Source organism: Cryptomeria japonica, chromosome 7 (genome assembly GCF_030272615.1).
Source record: "Cryptomeria japonica chromosome 7, Sugi_1.0, whole genome shotgun sequence".
In the NCBI taxonomy this organism is placed as follows: Eukaryota; Viridiplantae; Streptophyta; class Pinopsida; order Cupressales; family Cupressaceae; genus Cryptomeria; species Cryptomeria japonica.
In genome coordinates this window covers 122,088,081-122,100,147 of record NC_081411.1, presented here as the reverse complement: position 1 = coordinate 122,100,147, position 12,067 = coordinate 122,088,081, and the positions used below count along the sequence as shown (strand labels likewise).

General features: G+C 35.5%; 1 long non-coding RNA gene across 1 annotated transcript; it reads right to left on the bottom strand.

Moving 5' to 3' along the window:
* Positions 1–10,645: 10,645 nt before the first annotated feature.
* Positions 10,646–11,646, bottom strand: LOC131045414 (uncharacterized). Its single transcript, XR_009105809.2, has 2 exons — positions 10,976–11,646; positions 10,646–10,879 (listed from the first exon to the last, which is right to left on the bottom strand). It is a non-coding gene; the product is annotated as an uncharacterized LOC131045414 (long non-coding RNA).
* Between the last annotated feature and the right edge of the window lie 421 nt (positions 11,647–12,067).

Here is a 12,067-nt window from a genome sequence, read left to right as displayed (position 1 = left end):
TTGCTTCAAAGCTATTGGTGATTCTTTGGGTGATTTCTTGGCTATTGACACTAACACCTCTAATTTCACTCACATTACTTTACCCGCATCCTTGTGGACATGAAGATATCACTTGCAAGATTAATTATAGTAGCTAGAGTCAACCTTTGGGTTACGAAGGCTTGCCCTTCTGATGTAGAAGATGCTTTGAAACTGGCTACATGGCCAACAGCTGCACCAAATCTAAGACAAAATTTGAGCATCAATCTTGGTGAACCGATGCCCTTCCACAACACTATACCGTGGATGATCCTTCATAATGTCATAAGAAGAATTTGAATTCCCCTCGAGCTAAGCAAATTGCCTCCACACAAGAAGATAAGGCGCAAGATGGATGCAATATGCATTCATCGGTAGATCCTTCAAAGATTTCAACAGGTTCAAAATCTCCACAGATGGGCACCCATTCCAAGAAGGATGTCGACATCTCTGATTCTTCAAGTCCCCAGACTCCTCTTCCGAATGCTTGCAAGGGGGTTATTGCAGCAGAACATATTTCTGGAGTTTTAGGGGGAACGAGTCCCCTTGCAGAAGTATACCAAAACACTCTGGTCTCTTCTCACACCAAGCATAGATGGACAGAAGTCAAGAGAAAGTAATCCCCTCTTGGTAAGCACCAGATGCTGCTTAGATCTGCAACAAAAAAAGTAACATATGGGTAGGGTGGAAGCATCTCAGAGAAGGGGCATAGTGAAAAAACAATAATGTAATGTTATTGCAACTATTGTAGAAGGATATGTAGACAACCCAGATTTGTGTTGTTGTTTTTTTTTTGTTGCACACCCCTTGAATCAAGGGCATGCCTTGATGTACTTACTTTTTATCAATAAATAACAAACATCTCTTATGAATAAAAAAAATACTTATTCTTAAAAAAATTATCTAAAAATATCAAAAAACTATCATCTTTGAAAATACTTATTCCGAGCAAATGGGGTTGCAAGCTAAGTGGGTTTAACCTTGGAGGGAACTCCGTGGTTAAGCATGCTTGAGTTGGAGTAGTTCTGGGATGGGTGGCCTCCCGGGAAGTCCCAGTGCTTCACCCCTATGAGCATCACCTACATGCAACAAGTGCTAGGTGGACCATTCATTCTCATGAGAGATTTCTCATGAACCACTACTCGTGAACACACGGGTCAATGAGTTTGAATCAAAAACGACACAGTTGAACCCTGATAGCAATATCATAGTTTGACTTGCTGTGGAAAATACCTCCTACTTATCAATACTTCCTCCATTTAATTACAAATTGAAAAAAAATCAAACATTTTTATATGATTTATTCTTTAAAAAACTAATATTATAAAGGACCTTATTCATTTGAAAAATTCAAAGACGAGATATAAAGTGTGTACAATAAGCTTTAAATTTGTTATTTTATTCGAGACAACATCTGTGAATAGTTTAAGAAAGTGTTAAGGTAATGTCGAGATTTTCAGTCCTGAACCCACAAGATTGTTTTAGTCCAGAATTTCTTTCTAAAACAAAGAAATAGATGACTGACTTTGGAGACGTATAACATACAATTCATTCAAACGCATTTTGCATCGTCCCTTACAGAAGAGTCCGCCTGAAATTTGGGCCTCTTTATAATTGTGGTTGTCACGTCTTGGTCTATACTGAATGCTTATTTGACCGTAACTAATAAATTGTAATTTAAAATTAGATATGATTTAGAATTTTCTTAATTAAAGAAATTTTGATTGTGGTTTTACATTAAATATTTTTTATCTGATTAATTTGTATCTGGAATAATCTTCTTTACAAAAGGTTCTATGATTTTATTTGACTAATTTGTATATGGAACATTTTTATTTTTATTTTGCTAATTTGTATCTCAAAAATTCTTCTCCACAAGTAAGTTTTTTCACTTCAATAATTTACATCTGAAAAAATCTCCTCCACAAGTTTCCTGATTTGACTGTGAAAAGATCTATTTCATAGACAGATTTTCTGAATTAGACTAATTGCATTTAGAAAAATCTCCTCTACAACAAATTTTCTCACATGACTAATTTAGATCTGGAAAAATCTCCTCCGCTAGTTTTTAAACTTTGATATGAAAAATTTTCTGACATGACTAATTTACATTTTAGAAAAATCTCTTCCACAAATTTCCCGAAAAAATTCTCATCCACAAACAAATTTCCTGACTTGACTAATTTGCATCCTGACAAATCTTCTCTATTACAAATGACTTCAAATAATTGAATTTTATCCTGTCCATTTGCCTTGGAATCCTTTGTCTCACCGTAAAGAAGACGACCACTCAATTCCTTTATCTCACAAAAGAAATGGGTTCCTCTTCCACACCCAGGCAACATCAATCTCAGCTAGAAAACGCTTTTGATCAAATTGCACCTTACCTTGAATCCAACTCAAACGAGCCGTCAGACATATTTATTAATCATCGTGGAAGTGATGTCAAACACACATTAGCTACTGCCATCTACCATAAACTTCATCGCATGGGATTACATGTGTTTCTTGATGTGGAAGATCTTTTGCCTGTTGATGTCATGCCAGCAGAAATACAACTCGTCATAAACAGTGCTACCCTATCCTTCACACTGCCACTTTTTCTCCCAACTATGCTCAATCCCCATTGTGTTTAGCTGAGCTAACCTTCATGCTGAAAACTGGTGCTAAAATCATTCCCATTTTCTATTATGTTGAGCCCTCTGAGCTTAGAATCTAGGAGAAGGTATGTATGCCAATGCATTTTGAGAGAAGGGGAAGAAGGGAAAATACTCCCAAAAAAAGCTTGACGAGTGCAAAAGGGCACTCTACAATATTTCATTCCATTCCGGCTACCAGGTTAACAAGAATGAGTAAGTATTACCTTTGCACTCAAAGTATATATATAATGCAGAATAAAAACAGAGTTATGCATTTATTTTTATTTATCATTCAAAGTGAAAACGTAGTATTTATATATTTAGACAGTCTTCTTAAAAGCCTCAATCCAGTCGTTCTTTTTTTGCTAACCTAATCCAAAAATTTACTTAAAATCACTTGCAAAGCTATTTTATATACAATCATTCATTAAGGAAAGAAAGTACTATACTCACATAACTAAGCAGTAAACACTTAAATATATGGCTTTTTATTCGCTAACAATTTTTTCATATTTCTTCGACGGTAAGTCTGAAATCTCATCTATTGGTTCTACTTATATCGGCTTTCTCGACAGTATTTAAGCAGAATATTGTGTTCTATTTTGTTTGAAAATTTCGGTTCAAATGTCAGGGATAAGGCCAGAATTTTGAAAAATATTGTGAACTGTGCAATCAAAGTCATGAAAATGGTATCCTTGCCAGTAGCAGAGCATCCGCAGGGGTTAGATGATCTTGTAGAAAGATTCCAATCAGTTGCAAGTAAAGAGAATGTGCAGATTACGGGGATTGTGGGAATGGGAGGTAGTGGTAAGACCACACTGACCAAAGAGCTATTCAACAGGAACTTTTCCTCCATCGACAGATGCAGTTTTGTTTTCGATGTGCGAGATGCAGAATCAAGGTATGCTCTAGCTAAAAAGCAGAAAAAGCTTCTGAGGGACCTTGGTGTTGATCATTTGCCATTTGATCATGAAGATGAAGGCAAGGCCATTCTTGGAAATCGTTTGGGCTCTCATCGGGTGCTCATAGTTTTGGATGACATTGATCACGTCGACCAGCTGAATACTCTACTGCCAAACAAAGAGAATCTTGGATCCCAAAGCATGGTCATTGTCACGACAAGGGAATTGGGAGTTCTTATTTCATGGGGTCTCTCCTGCATTTATAATATACCAGTCAACAGATCAAACGCTGAGAAGCTCTTCTGCTAGCATGCAATCTTGCAACCCTAACCGCCTGCTGGAATTATATCGCTGGTTGAAAAGTTCTTAAAGGCAGGCAACGGTTTACCTCTTTCACTGAAGGTATTTGAGGGACAGCTATATGGCAGAGCTAACTGGAAATCCCAATTAAAAAAGCTATCAAGAATATTGCCTATCGACATCAAACAAAGGCTATAAGTTAGCTACAATGTGCTTGATGAAGAAGAGAAAGAAATGTTCTTGGATGTAGCATGTTTTCTCATTGGAGAAAATAAAAGCAAGGCCATAACAGTGTGGGATGAATCAGGTTGGAATGGTGCACATGGTTTACAAACACTTGTGAATAAATGTCTCGTGGAGCTAGTCTCCGACCCAGTCTACCCTGGGCAAAGCCCCTCCTACGCGGATAAGATAAGGATGCATGATCATCTTAGGGATATGGGAAGACAAATTGCAAGTAGACATTCCTCATATCGTATTTGGTTTCCAGAGCAGATAAAAGCAACATTCTCTGGTAAGTTTAACATTGGCAAATTTTCTTATATTGCAAGCTTTTCTTAATCGTTGATAAGTGAAGGTGTTACAAATTAGTTTGAATAGGGTTTACAAAGCATCTTTTAAACTTCTATTTTTAAAGTGATATCTTAAAGCACACTTGTGTCTTTAATAGAACAGGTGTACTAGTATGATTTCAAATGAACCATCTAAACAAGTCAAAACTTAACACACAAGCTTAAGATGTTCTGTTTAAGCTGAAATGCATGCCTCTGCTTTCACCGAGTTTGATTGACAAGCTTTGCATTTCCTGTTTGTTCATACAGGAAGGAATGCTGATTCGAGGTATTCAAAGTGCTGATGCTTTTTGTGCATTCAAAGAGTCTGATGAGAACTTCAAAGAGACAATCTAAACTCCCTAGATTGCCTCTTAAATTATAAATTATTTTTGTCAGAGGAAATGAGTTCACAGAAGAGTTTGCATCATTATCTGAAGATCTTGTGTGCCTCCGCTGGGAGAATTTTCCTCATAGAAGCCTTCCATCATGGTTTACACTCAGAAATTTGAGTGTTTTAGAGCTTTCGGGTGCTAATGAGTTGGAAGAATTGTGGGAGAGCAATGTAGATGTAAGTATTTATATTCTTGTTGAGGAAGAATACTTATAAACGTTTCAATTCTTTATGTTTTCTAATTTGAATTGAATATAATATTGGTTGCCTGCAGCCTCCATTGAAATTGAGAGAGCTTTTTATATTTGCTATGAGTAAATTGCAATCGCTTCCAAACTCAGTGGGACGCCTTAAGCACTTGAAAAAGATTGACTGTTACTCTGGTGGTGACAGTGTGCCAGAAGAGTTATGTGGCCTCCAGTCACTGGAGTTTTTGGCTTTATCAAGCAGTCCAATGCTATCTTCACTACCTACTGGATTTGGTAATTTACTAAGCTTGCAACATTTATCTATACAGTGTTGCAGTCTCTTGAGGGCGTTGCCAGATTCTTTCAAGCAGCTGATACACCTGAAATATCTAAATTTACCAGGCTGTGAAATCCTATCTTCATTACCTGCTGGTTTCGGTGATTTAATAAACTTGCAGACTATAGATCTGGAGTCTTGTAAGCAGTTGAAGACGTTGCCGGGTGCATTCAAGCAGCTGATACACCTGAAATCTCTACATATAAAGTACTGTGAAAAGATTAAACTGAGATTGGATATGATGGAGCACATGAGAAAGCTCGAGTATTTGAGCCTCAGCTTTTGCAGGAAACTGAAGATTTGCCTCATCAAATCATAAATCAAGTGTCCCTGACAGTGTTGGACCTACAAGGTTGTATCAGTTTAAGGGATTCACCAACAAACATTGGTGAACTGAGCAACTTAAAGTCGCTAACAATTGAGAGTCTTTTGTTGTCGAGCTTGCTAAATTTTCCTGGAAGATTATGCTCGTTGATAAATATGTCAATAGTAAATTCTGTCAATGAAACGACTTTTGATGCCGGGGCTGCTTCTTCACATAAAATGCTTAAGAAAAAATATTTAGAAGATTGCAAACAATTTTCCAGGATGTTAATTTCCAATGATTGTTGTCCCAGTCTTGAAACTCTCAAAATTTGGTGGAATCACCATTTAATGAAGATAAAGACGCTTCCAGTGTCACTCAAGATTTTAGACATATGCAATTGCACAATGCTGAAGAACGTCAGGTGTATTGGTAGTCTCACAAACCTTAAGAAACTGGAAATATCTGACCGTCTGGAGATAGACGAGCTTCCAAGTTTCTTATACTTGGCTTCACTAAAAAAATTCAGAATTAGTGATTGCCCAAAAGTTGAGAAAATAGAAGGTTTGGAACACTGTAAGTCATCGAAAACACAGAAAATAGGCTTGAAAGTGCCAGGTATACCGAATTTGGAGAAAGCGCAAAGATTGGAAAGGCTAGAACTCGAATGCGACACCATATAAGCTCTTAAACCTTGTATTCAGTCTATGAAGGTAAAACTGTCTCAAATTCAGAATTTTCATTATTCTAACAATGTTCATGCTTATGACTGAAAGTGCGGCATACAATTCGATTTGTAGGAATGTCCAAGCAAAATGGAGATACAAGGTAGCTTGATCAATTTTGTGAAGCCAACAGTAAACTCTTTGGGGTTTCCTGGTCTGATGGTCACAGAGATGGAAGAGGGGTCCGATCTCTTAAAGATTCGAGATGCCGCTTATATTTTGTATTATGATGAGAAGAGGAAAGTTGTATATATAGGTGTGTTCCGCCAAAAGCAGGCTGTTGTGCGTACAACTACACCACTATATTTACAGGCAAGAAAGCAATAGTAGTGACAGGCCAAGAGCGAAGAGTTGTGGAAACTTTTTACCGATTATTCACACTCCTGGAATAGTTGGCACTTGCACAAACACAGAACCTGGCACAGTCACAACCTTGGCAAAACCAGCCATAGCAAATTTACAGTTTTGATTAATTTTTTTTTTGCTTATTTGACTGTTAACAATTTTCATTTTTGTGTGAGTGGAATGTATTGTTTTAGAAAAGGGTGAGTATTCATCAGCTGTTATATAATTTTATGTTGAACAGAGAATGAAAGAAAAGGGAGTGCTGGTGTATGTTGTAGTGTGGTGAATAAATGAATTACATAATGGTGTGCAAAATTTGTTATATGTAGTAAGTTGATTAGCGAGAAGATACAGTAATTGAGTATCAAAAGCTTATGTGAATTTCAAATCATTATCATTTTTTTTATAGCAGCTTACTTCACAAGTTTCCTGTTTATAACCAAGATTTTAGGGTCACATCATCAAATATGATGTCACATAAGCATGCATTTTGTCAAGGTGCCCAAAAAGGCCCAAAAAAGTGGCACTGATGATTGCACACTAAGTCATGTTTTATTCATGTGCTGATATGGTGTCACAAGATTTGTTCCTTTTAAATCCAAGAAATATATTTTATTCAATTATGAATACTCATTATAAACACTAACATCTTTTTAAGTCGCAACTACTGGTAAGATATTTTAAAAAAATTTGAACATTAAATCAACAAATGCTATAACAACTGATTCCTTTCCCTTATATTGATATTACAAAAGAACTGTTTGATTTGATTTGGTATTTTGTAATTTAAAATAAAGAATAGCTATTTTATTTTAAATAGGATTTTTTATATGAATAACATATAATAGATTTTTCCATTACAAGTTTATATAAGAATAGAAAAATATTTTCAGAAGAGGGAAGTTTAAAAAATTGCCTACAAGATAGACACAAAGACGCTTCTAAAAAAAATAAAGTAATTATATATTATAATATCATATTGTACTCTCTAATCAAATGTTACTTCTAATTTAGAGATTAAGTGTTGTAAAATTCCCTCGTTTAGAGATAAAACTTTCCATTTTCTTCTTAAGATAGCAGAAAAATTGGTCAAATGATGATTGGAAGACTCACTTTGTTTAGATTAGCAATGTACCCTTAAGAACAATTAGTATGTAGTGCTAATGCATCTCTTGGTAGTGTGTGTCCAAGCATCAAGGAGGCTAGAATATTATGTTTAAGATAAGCGAGAAATTTTTATTTTTTTTTGACTAACTTGTGGCTCATACCACTTCCACTAATTAACTTTAATTACCTCATCAACGCTAAGCTAGAAAGTGAGATCAACATTGAAACCATTATCTCCTATCTATTGTGTAATGATATACTGTCCAAATTGAATAGTTTTAAGCTTATGATATTGTTGACCCTTAAATTTATGTTTATTAATATAAAGTTAGACTTTATCCCCAACCTAAAAGTTGGAAGAGATGCGATGCTTATCACAGATTTCCTTATAATTACCCTAAGAAGTCTAAAGAGCTGCCTACATATCTGCATGAATATTTGTCATGTTTTTAATAAAATCAGAAACTTGGTGTTGTATTCCTTTTGTTGATGTGATGAAGGTGATGAAGTTGAAGAAAGAGAAAGTAGAATCTCATAAGAATGGCCTATATAGACATGTGAAGATCAATTATAATTGTGCTACAAATTATAAAGATAACAACGCCATTGCTTATTCTTATTATAAAATATCCTAATATAATGAACTAGAGTTTAAAGTTATTTAATTGAGAACTTTAATTTGATCATTTGTTTGTGAATGGAAAGTTGTATAATAGTGAAATCGAGACTCCAAAAGACAGCCAAGTGACTTCCGAAATTGACTTAAAAATCTAGAATCATGATTAGAAATAATAATAAAAAAGCAAACAAAAATCACACCATACACTACTAACAAATAATTATGTAGTCTTAGGAAGATCTATGATTTTTCTTATAAAGAATGAAGATGGTAACCCACTGTTTATCCGTAGATATAGACCACCATATTTGAGAGGGGATAAGAAGCGATTGACATGAAGTAAATTTTTTATTAAAAGGCTTTTAGATTCACTACAAAGAGAGCATGACTGAATGAGATATTCCTCTTGCTTCCTATGAAGACTTGTTGGGATGTTTAATTGCCTCCCCTCAATTTCAGAAAAGATTTATGTTCGAAGGTTCACAATTAGGGATGTTTGTATTGAGTGTTTAACCCTTGAGTTGTGTGTTCACTCGCTAACCCTAGTCCCTCAGTCTCTCAATCGAGTTATTGGTACTCAACATTCCAATTCCGCACTACAGCAAGTTAAGTGCATCTCACAGGTGTTGTATTACTGTATGAGCACACGAAGCCCTCAATTGTAGCCTTGGGATCTTTTACTGCTCATTTAAAGCTTAATCGCAAGCCTAGACTGCTTATCATTTGGCGATATATGTTACCAGATGTTTCTATTTCCCCAATTGAGTTACTATGGTGGTGACTGGCCTGTACACTAACACCAATAGCATAAACTAAATGCTTAGCCTCTACAAACAATCTCCCTACGCCTCCACAGCATTGAATGCTGTACTAGTTCAGCATGACTATGTGGAACCCACCTTGCCAGAAAGTTGAGAAGGATAAATAAATAAACGAATTGGATAACATGGAAGCTAGCTGTATGTTCTTGCCACACCACATCATATTTTCCCATCGTGTAACTAGTATATATGCATATATCTTTAAAAAATCTATAATAGAAATAAAAAATACAGAAATATATGAGATAGATGAGACTAAATTCTGTAATTATAGAAGATGGAAGCCATCGTGAAGAAGAACCATAAGTCATAATCCTCGCATGTAACAAATGTATCATCAATGCTTGTAACAAATGTGGATAAGAATAAGGCCTTTGAAATCACAGCTCTCAGTGCCAAATTTCTCCGACTTGCAATCCTCTTTGCAATCACTTAAGCAGGCTTCTAAGTCTACTTAATCAGACTTCTGTATAGGACACATTCTCTGTTTTGTAGATACGTTCTTTACCTTTTGCTTCCAAAAACAGGTGGAAATAAGGTCTCTGAAGTCACAGCTCCCTGTGCGAAATTCCGATTTGCAACTCTCTTTACAATTGGTATCACTTAAAGCAGGCCCCTGTATTGGATAAACTTTGTTCTGTAGATAAGTTTCTTAACCTTTTCCTCCCACAAACCTTCATATCTGTATTGTCTACATTATACTTGTCATAAAATAATCTAAAAATGCAATTGACCAAAAAAAATATAATTCAAGAATTTATATTAATTTCATAGCTAATGAGTCACAAATATATTTCAGCAAACTCAGTGCTCTGTGCTAATGATTAGTAAAAATTTCACAATTTTTCTATTTCGTCCGAATCTTTAGGGCAGATTGTACACAACGGTCTCTGATATATATACATGTGAATAATCCTCAATAAAAAAGGATATCTATCTATAAATGGATAGCAACCAAGATCGTTTGGAGTACTGGGTGCTCCGTGCCTCCATTTTAGTGTCCTTTCCCATAAAATCAATATTTTCCTTTTTCCCGAAAACTTATTCAGGTTATTTATATTCGAGCCAAAAGTATCCAGAAAGCTAATTCCGTCAAGTTCAAATTTATGCGGATTTGTTGTAGAAACAAATGTATTTTGTATGTCTATGGTTTAGGAAAGATGCGTTTATTATGCAAGAGCTATTGCAGAAAAGAAATTTTGTGTGAGCATTTGGCCTTGGACTTATATCAATTGGCATAGATGTTAAAGGTTGCCTCAAAGTTCTACTAGATCTTCTGATGTAAAAGACTGACTTGCAGAAATGCTTTATGCATATTAAGTGAAACAACTGTAATAACAAGATGAAACAATTGTGAATTCATATTTTACTCATGTCCATCAGCTAAATGACCAAGAAAATAAAATCGGAAATATATACATAATAAACAAAACCTTTTATAAAAAATTTACAAACCCCAAACAACAGAGGCCAAATTGGAAAAAAAAAATGGTGTACAGCCACAAGAAGCTACAACCCCAAATAAGGAGCGCATGACTCCACCTTGAGGCCGTGTGGCCGCAATGCTGAAATTCGTAACCCTAAAATGGGGTGAAGCTCCTCCCTTTCCAGCCACTCTGTCCTCTACCCCTGCACATGAACAAAATTAAACCGACTCCAGAAAATGACATTGAGAAATCAAAAATGGAGGTATTCAAATCTAATAGTCAAATTTATCTGCATTACCTGATTAAAACCCCTTTAAAAAATGCCTGTAGCAGCTTAAGAGAAGTCGCTGATGAGATTACAGAGGACCATTAAAATTCTGATTTTATAGTTATAACGAAAATTGACCAGACAGCCAGTCTTGCAGCTTTAAGCTCGGCAGATTCTACGGCGTCCCCTCAAACAAACAAAATATATCATCCTTCACAGTAAAAGACATGAAAAATTGTTATTCGTGTGCCACATCGTGAGCCCTTATTAGGCATCTTCAAAACCCTCCTATTACTGCAACGAAGGATCTTGAAGCCTCTTTCTCCTATTTCAGCTCTCTGATCATCTTTTTTGTAAAGCAGAAGGTTGATTATCTGGTTCTGTAATGTGGCCCAGCCATTTTGGAAAACCCATTTCATGCTCCGATGCTTGTTTACTTCTTGTATTTTCTTAGTCTCGTTGTAGATCGTCTGGTAAGAACTTGTATATCTCAGCCCCCAGGGTCCCATTGATTACCACTGGATGGGGTTTTATGAAATGAAAATGGGCTTTTTGTTTTCTAGTCAGAAGACTTTTCTACCGTGCAGGTGAGTATTCGATCTGATATTTCTCTATTCCATCCATCATAATATCTGCTCGCAAACGACCTCCATTCGCGCCTTTACCCAACGAATTTCCCCATCCCCATTTATTTTGATGAATGAGTGAATGAATTTTGTCTAAAAGACCAAGATGCAAATTAATTCATTTTTAGATTTATATTATATGTGAGTTTTTCTCTTAAAAATTTTGAGTAAAAAATTTGCTGGTTTCTTCAAAAAGTTCATTCGAACTATCCACTTTTAATTTGTTATCAAATTGATTACGAATATCTTCATATATTGTACACTCCTTGATGAAATGTCATTCAATTTCAATCGCCCTCTTGCTGCAAAAAGTGCACATCCTCTCTTCTTAATCTTCTTTGGGCACCTTCCATCTACTAGTTTCACATCGGAAATGATGAGATCTTGTCCATAATTATGCAATTAAAATTTATGTCTTTTCCCTTGATTGCAGATCCCAAATAAAAAATTTCATCATGCTCCTAGTAGGGTTAAATTCTTTAGTATAGTATTTTTT